Source organism: Mastomys coucha, unplaced genomic scaffold (genome assembly GCF_008632895.1).
Source record: "Mastomys coucha isolate ucsf_1 unplaced genomic scaffold, UCSF_Mcou_1 pScaffold9, whole genome shotgun sequence".
NCBI lineage: Eukaryota > Metazoa > Chordata > Mammalia > Rodentia > Muridae > Mastomys > Mastomys coucha.
Genome location: NW_022196915.1, coordinates 48449629 through 48457647, shown reverse-complemented (window position 1 = coordinate 48457647; position 8019 = coordinate 48449629). Strand labels below are relative to the sequence as shown.

General features: G+C 44.8%; 1 pseudogene; it reads right to left on the bottom strand.

The window, feature by feature from the left end:
- Window positions 1-2622: 2622 nt before the first annotated feature.
- LOC116084165 lies at window positions 2623-3576 on the bottom strand (annotated as a pseudogene).
- Between the last annotated feature and the right edge of the window lie 4443 nt (window positions 3577-8019).

Sequence of the window (8019 nt, the reverse complement as noted above, 5' to 3'; positions counted from 1 at the left end):
TATACTTTTTTAGAGTGGGACTCTTAGACACATTCATTTTCAGTCAGATACATCTTTCATGTGATGCTGAATAGAAACAGCAAGCCACAATCACAAAGAGAAATAGCCAAGACACTAACTGCATTGTACTGTTTGACTAAGTTAAGCAGTCCTGTGACACATAGCAAGTTGGTGTTTGGCAAGTTAGGTAGATCCAATGAATATTTAACATGATAGATTCAACTTAAAATAGGCTCAAAGGGGCATAGCCCACTGTGCATCAAGGACTAGCTAGACAAATCCTTGGAAAGAGCTGCATCTTTTATAATCCCTAATGAAGTGGAAATTTCTGGTTTCTTTGGAGACTCAGAGGTGTCATGTGATGTTTTATGGAAACTCTCATGAGAGGATGTGTTTTGCTGAAGCAGACATGTGATAGTTTTCTGAAGGCAGCCCGGAAAAAGGACATATGATATTTTGTTAGAGTGGATGCTTGAGAGAACATGTGATGTTTGGAAAGGATATAAATATAGCCCCACAGACAGTGTAAGAAGCTAGATGGTGTTGGTACGCCTTGCCATTCTTTGCTGGTTTTTATAGGGCTTTGCTGACACTGGTCTTCACTGATGATGCTGGGTGGTTTGGGTATGCCTTACCATTCTTTGTTGTTCATCATTTGTCATGACTTCATAGAACTTCTGATGATGTTCTGGCAGCTTCTTGCCACTGCTGCAGACTTGGGCCAACTGGCAGAGCCTTGAGGTCAACCTGCTGTTGCTGATTCATGAATGGTGTTTGAGAGACCTGCTGTCATTAATTTACGAATAATGTTTTCAAGACCTGCCAATGCTGATTCGTGAATGGTGTTTGTGAATAGATTGAGATACTGATGCTGATTCGTGTAAACTAAACTGCTGATATCCTGACAATACAAATTAGATTTACTCCAAAGAAGTATTTCTAAACAGGTCCACATCCTCTTTTACTCTATTAGCCTTTTCTTTCCACTACCTCTGGTGGGTGGTGGGCAAGAAAGGACATTAAAGCATTAAAAAACTCTTATTAAAAATAGGCTTTTAGCCAGGCAGTGGTAGAGCATGCCCTTAATCCCAGCACTTGGGAGGCAGAGGCAGGCAGATTTCTAAGTTCGAGGCCAACCTGGTCTACAGAGTGAGTTCCAGGACAGCCAGGGCTATACAGAGAAACCCTGTCTCAAAAAAAAAAAAAAAAAACTATCACTAGACTCCACTTTCATGTGCAGATGTTGTCTTGCACCACCTGCTTTAGATGACTTTAACAATTCATATAGCCTCCTCCCTGAGTGCTGCCCTTGCCAGACCCTATTCTGAGCACTAAGACCTAAGAACGACGGTATCCTATTGGCTGACCAATGGAACTAACAAGAGCTCCTCCTGTGGTGGTGGTCTCTGTATTGGATGGAGCAGGTAGGAATGTCACATGATGGGATGTTTCTGATCTCTGTCTAGATGGGGTAGAAAGAAAAAGAAAGCTGGTAGGATGATGCAATCCAGGCAAGTCTATGACACGTATCAAGGGTGCCTCAGCTGGCCTCTCAAACTGCCCTAAGAATGGTTAGCTCTGTTGAACTAGATTTAACGCTTACAGAGCCCTGAGCATATTCTTTATCATCCCAGTGATTACAGGGATTTCAGGTAAAAATGTTTCCCTTCAGAGCTAGGAGTTAGGATGGATGACAAACACCTTTCGTGAATTTATTCCTTGCTTGGTGTCACAGGGCAGAGCTGGGATGAAAGGTCCCTGTGGTGGGGTATTCCTGCATACATCAGTCTTTGGGGGACAGCCTCCTTCTCTCCCTACCTGCAGTCACCAGCAGCCCGCACAAGCTGCACAGGGTGCGACGACACTGCTGGGTCTGAGCCTGGCCTGGAGATCTATGCAGGAGATGCTTCACTGGGGACTGGTTGGTAGGTGGGGAGAGTTGATGAGACACTAGATACTTAAAAATCAACCTCTATTCTCAAAGTGGAGGAGAAAGACACATGACTCTTTGGTGGATGAACACCCCACCTGGATGAAAAGTACCCAGCAAACAGAAGACAAGGTGTGTTTACCAACACCTCAGCAGTCTGAAGAAAACAGAATAGACCCAAAGAGATGTATACCATCATCGATGTAATAGCAGTGTATCCACATGAACTAACTTCGTCAGGCTGCTCTGGTTTGTGTCTGTAGTCTCAGCCACTATGGGAGCTAAGATAGAAGGACTGTTTGAGCTCAGAAGATTGAGATCGGCCTGGACACCACAACCAGACCCCATCTCAAAAAGGAAACAGAAAAACAAACGAACAACAAAAAACCAAAAACAAACAAACAAACAAAACAAAACAAAGCAAAACCTCTCACCTTCATCTGCAAAACCAAATCACTTCCAAATGGAAGTGAAGTGCTCTCTCCAGGGTCCAAGGACACTTCAGCAGGGCCCATGAGGGCAAAGCTCTGCTTTCTGTGAGGGCAGACATGCATGAGCCCACGTGAGACATGTCACTCAGAGGAGGATAGAGTTCCTCCCATTTTTCCAGCCCAGTATGGTGGCTCTCCACCTGTGTTTATTTTATTTTATTTTTTTAACATACAAAGCTGTTTAATTAGGTTCTAAACAATTTAAAACATCAGTTTGTGAGGATATATCCCGTTTGTCAGGGAGAACTGAGATCGCAGGTAACCCTGGCAAATCTTTGGCAAAATCTGCCTCGAGTCCACAGTTTTCTGATCAGCCTTTCGCTGCTCTGTAATCTTGCATTTCTCCTTCTCTGTGTTGAAGATCTCACCCTCCTGATGCCTGGGCTTGCACAGCTGCTGCTTCTTGAAGTAAGTGTCAGTCAGTTTGGGGATTTTCATCTCGTCTCACTGACATCAACTTTTGGAGAAGTGGCGATGACAAACGTCCGGTGTGTTCTGTGCAGAGGAACTCTGTTGATGGCAAGAGGTCCAGTCACAAGTAGCAAGTCATTGCCCAGCTGCTTCAGGAAAACCACTCTCTTGCCCCTGTGGCACCCAGTAAGGATGATCAGGACAGTCCTGGGAGAGATGCTGGAGCGCAGCCATCTCACATGCTGACTGAAGGGCTTTTTGCCATGGCTCAGTACCTAGGCATTTTTTGAAGCTTCGCCACCCAGGTGCCACCGTTCTTGTCCCCACCAACTGTTTTTTGACAGCAGCAAGGACCTTTCCCTTGTTCTTCTTTTCAACCTTTGTCTTGGCAGCTGAGTTTTTCCTTTTGTACAAGGCCACTCTAGAATACATAGCAGATCGGGAGTACCTGCCAATTCCTCTAACCAGGACAGAGTTTCAGCTGCAATGGGGCTTCCCCTTCCTGGGCTTTTTAACCTTAGGGTGACCCTTTTGGGCTGCACCAGTGGCCTGGGAACCAGAGGCAGCAGCATCACCAACAGCCTTTTTGGCTGCAGGTTTCTTCTCCTTTGTATCCGGCTTTTCCGCCATTTCACCCACTATCTTGCAAGACGAGGAAAGAGGCCCACCTGTGTTTATTGAAGAGCTTGCAGGAACAGGGCATGGTGAGTTCTGTCTCTTCATTGAAGGAAATGGAATGTGCATTTGCTTATGGGACAGATGCACTACTGGAAGAGAGAAGTTCAAAGAAAAGAATTTTGAGGGCTGGAGAAACTCCCAGGTGGGTAAACGTATTTTCTATGCAAGCACAAGGACCTGAATTTGATCCTTGGCACACACACAAAAGCCAGGCAGGCCTGTACATGCCTGCAATGGCAGCATCAGGAGAGTGGAGACAGGGGGATCAATCAGTTCCTCTGCCCGGCAGCCCAGCTGGGACAGCAAGCTTCAGGTTCAATAATAGACTCCACCTTGAGGGAGAATGATAGAAGATGCTGGAAATCCTTCTTGGGCTTCTGTATTTGTTTATGTCACACACACCTACAAGAGAGACAGTGCTATACACACAGCATGCACTTCATACACGACATACCACACACACACAGAAAGGATTTTCCTTCTCATTTATTTCAAGTTGTGGATTCGAAATGTTTTTCTGTATTCTTTTTTCTTGTTGTTTGGTTGGTTTTGGTTTTTGAGAGGCCAAGTTGTCCTCAAACTCACAGAGATCCACCTGCCTCTGCCTCTGGGGTGCTGAGATTAAAGGTGTGCACCACCATGCCCAGCCCTTGTATCCTTTCTTGTGTGTTGTTATTCCCTTTCTCTACAAGGATGAGCAAATACCATCCCAGCATCTCAGTGAGGAGACAGTATCAAGGAAAAGCTCTTTCCTAACATGCCTACCTTCCCGGCATGCAGCAGGGAGACAATGACAATTGGCTGACTTCATACCGTACCTTCGAGAAATTCTAGTATCTTGGCATGTCCCAAGTAAACTGAATGGTAACAGTCTGACATAGCCACCCCAGACTCCCACACCCCCACCCCATCTAAAATGAATTTGAAACTCGGAAAACCTAGTCTCCTCCCATTTAGAAACTGTCTGCAAATCAACCAGGAAATTTATTTCCTCAATAAAACAGGAACCTCATACTTTTTGTGTGTGTGTGTGAAGGGCCAAAGAAAACTTTTCAGAGTCCTTTAATCTGGAGACTGACCCCAGACTGAGGCTAGGTGCCCACAGCTGCCGACTACGCTATTCCATTTGGGATGGCTGACCACTCTCGCCTCCTTCCTTTCTCTCCTCCAGGGTGAGGTGGAAAAGCACAGAGACTGTTTCACTGGCCTGTTTAAGCAACAGTATCTACTCTTACCAGCATGAAGTTTCCAGACATGATTAACAATGTCTGCTTGCCTCAGAAGCTCTAGTCGACTGCCTAGACCCACTCATCGGAAGAGAGGGGTACCCAGGATGGGACTCTGATCCCCACAGAAAGGCTTCCAAACTCTTCTGCCTTATTTGGTCTGTATTCCAGCAGAGGACCCAGTACCCTCTCTTCAGGAGTTGGGGGCACAGGGGCTCACTTGGGACTGGAGAGACATGATGGAATTCTGTATCTGGTGGCACAAGTGGATATCAGGATAATCAAAGGAGAATAGAGGCAGTGCAGAGTAGCCTCGCATGGCACTGGTGACAGACAGTGCTAAGCAAGCACAAAGCCCAGCACTTGGTCAGAGCACATACCTGACACCCCAAGCAAGACCAGCTACTTTTGTGTGCATTCTGCTCTGCCCTGGCATATGAAAATCAGACAATAGGACCTAGTGTTAGAGGGAAACCAGTTCCTTGAGTCTGCAGGCATGATAACTTTAGAACGAGGAGAAACAAAATGGTTCCAACCTCCTTCGTTTCCTTTGTGTCATCAGTGACTGGACATTTTCAGTAGTTTGTGGTTATAATGGACTGAAAATTATGCCAATGTGTCTACCAGCATTCAGGTCCTGGCAAGACAAAGGAGGCAGTGTCCAGAGACATAACACATGAAGACAGAGCTCAGCCATCCAGCCGCTCTGTTCCTCTGAACCTGGGGTGCAGGTGAGGAGACTGCATAGCAGCTTTGCGGTTTGCTTACAGCAAGAACATTTCATCTCTGAGCTGAGCTGAGCTGTGCCAGTTGGTGACTTAATATCCATACCGTAATGTGATACGGTCAGTGCAAAGGCAACTCACTGGCCAGACTGTGGCCTCATAAAGACAAAGGCTCTGCCCATACATCAACGGAAACGGCTTGGAACTTGGAGCTGAGCATTCTGAAGCAATCGAACATGAATTCACCTTCAGGAGCTTAGGAGCTGATGTCACCAGGAAAGTGAAGTCATCAGAAATGACCTAAATGGATGGGAACCTGCCAGAAAAAAAAAAAAAGCCACACTGTGCAGACACAGCTTAACTTCTCCTGACTCCTTCTGGGTTTCAGATTTCTTGGAGGCTGCTGTCTCTCTCTCTCTCTCTCTCTCTCTCTCTCTCTCTCTCTCTCTCTCTCTCTTTCTCTCCTTCCCTCCTTCCCCATCCATGTGGTGTGTGTGTGTGTGTGTGTGTGTGTGTGTGTGTGTGTAAATAAGGACTTTCCCAGTAAGGTCAACAAAGGACACATGATCCTTGTCATCAAACTGTATCATTTGGTGGGAAGATACTGAAAATAAGCAATGAAGTTCCACCATTCAAACACTCAAGAGGTAAGCTCCCACCCTTTCACTCAGGAGTTCTCATCTGTCTCTACAGACCCAAGGAAAAAATAACAGTAGTATGTTTTCAATAAGCAGCCACCAGCACGAATAGATTGCTAGCAACAGCAGATCCCCAGAGCCGCAGTACTGAAGTCCATTGAGTGGTGACAGATTCACACTACAAAACCAGCCTTTTACATTTTTAAAGATTTTTTTTAGTTCTTTGAGAACTTCATAAAATATGTTTAGTCATATTCACCACTCTGCAAATTCTTCCCAGATCTAAAACCATCTCTTGCTTGTCAACTTTGCCATCATTGTATTTGATTTGCCTTTAGTCCATGAAGTCTAACTTGTGCTTCCCATATACTCTTAAATGTATGTCCTTCAACTGGGATATGTCAGCTTACCAAGGGCTGTATGGCTACACTCTTTTCTTTCTTCCTTCCTTCCTTCCTTTCTCCCTTTCTTTCTTTCTTTCTTTCTTTCTCTCTTTTTAATATTAAGAAAATGCTTTTAATACCTTCACTTCCAGTATATCCTCCATGTCACAGCCCATCACTGAGGGAGGGCAGGGCAGGAGCACAAGGCATGACCTGAAGCAAAAGCTATGGGAAAGTGCTGCTTACTGGCCTGCCCTCCATCACCTGCTAAGCCTGCTTTCTTACACTTCCTGGGACCACCTAGCCAGGAGTGTCACTCTCCCCCAATCAATCATTAATTTAAAAGATGCCCACAGACTTGCAAAGTCCAATCTGACAAGTTAACCAAGAAGAGAGAGAGAGAGAGAGAGAGAGAGAGAGAGAGAGAGAGAGAGAGAAGACCAATCACCACAGGTAACTAACAATTTTATAAGTGGGAAGGGTGGGGAAGGGATGGACTCTGGGAGGGGAGGATTGGGAGAGCAGCATTTGGTATGTAAATAAACAAATTTTAAAAATAAAAAGAATCAGATATTAATAGTTTTATTTTGTAATAACAATAAATTGATATTCAATGGACAATAAATTAAATGATAACACTAGCCATAATCCTTTATAATGTAAGACTTACTTTATAGGGCTACACTCTTAAAGAAAACTGATTTTTTTCTTCTCCCAGCCACTATCAGTTAACAATGGTTCCTTGACTAGGAGAGGGACCTCATGCCCACCTCCCCTCTCCTCTATTTTATCTGACTTGAGCTCGCACAGGATTTGTGCATTCTGTCACAGTCACTGTGAGTTCATATGTGCGGCTCTTGTGTCTGGAAAATTCTATTTTCTTGTAGTCATCCACCACCTCACACCCTTACACACTTTTGACCCCCTCTCCCACAATGCTCCCTGAGCCTCGGGAGGAGCATGGGTTAAAGATGTCCCCTTTAGGGCTGAGCATTCTTCAGTCTCTTATTCTCTATACTTTGACCAGTTGTAAGTCTCTGTGTTGTCACCCACATTGCTACAACCTTTCTGGTCTTTGACAAAGAGGCCAACCACATAGGTTGGAAAAGAGGCAGCATCTTCAACAAAAGATACTGGTCAAACTGGATAGCTACCCTGGTAGAAGAATACAGTGCAATCCTTATCCTTCACCACACAAAACTTGACTCCAAATAGGTCAAGTATCTCAATATAAAACCTGATCGCTTGAATCTGATTGAGGAGAGACTAGTGAATATTCTTGAGCAGGAAAGGACTTTCTAAACATGACTGTGACAGATAGCACAGGCTTTACAACCAACAATTGATAAGTGCGATCTGCAGCCTGTGCTCTCTTGTACATACTCAACAGAAATAACTATTAAAAACCCCAACAGTATTTCCCTACAGATCAGGACTTGCTGGGGTGATTTCCATCCTGCTTCATGGGCTCTCTTTATGCTGACTTGATGTAGTTATTGAATTTAGAAACCACTAATGGGTCAAGGTTCAAAATTTG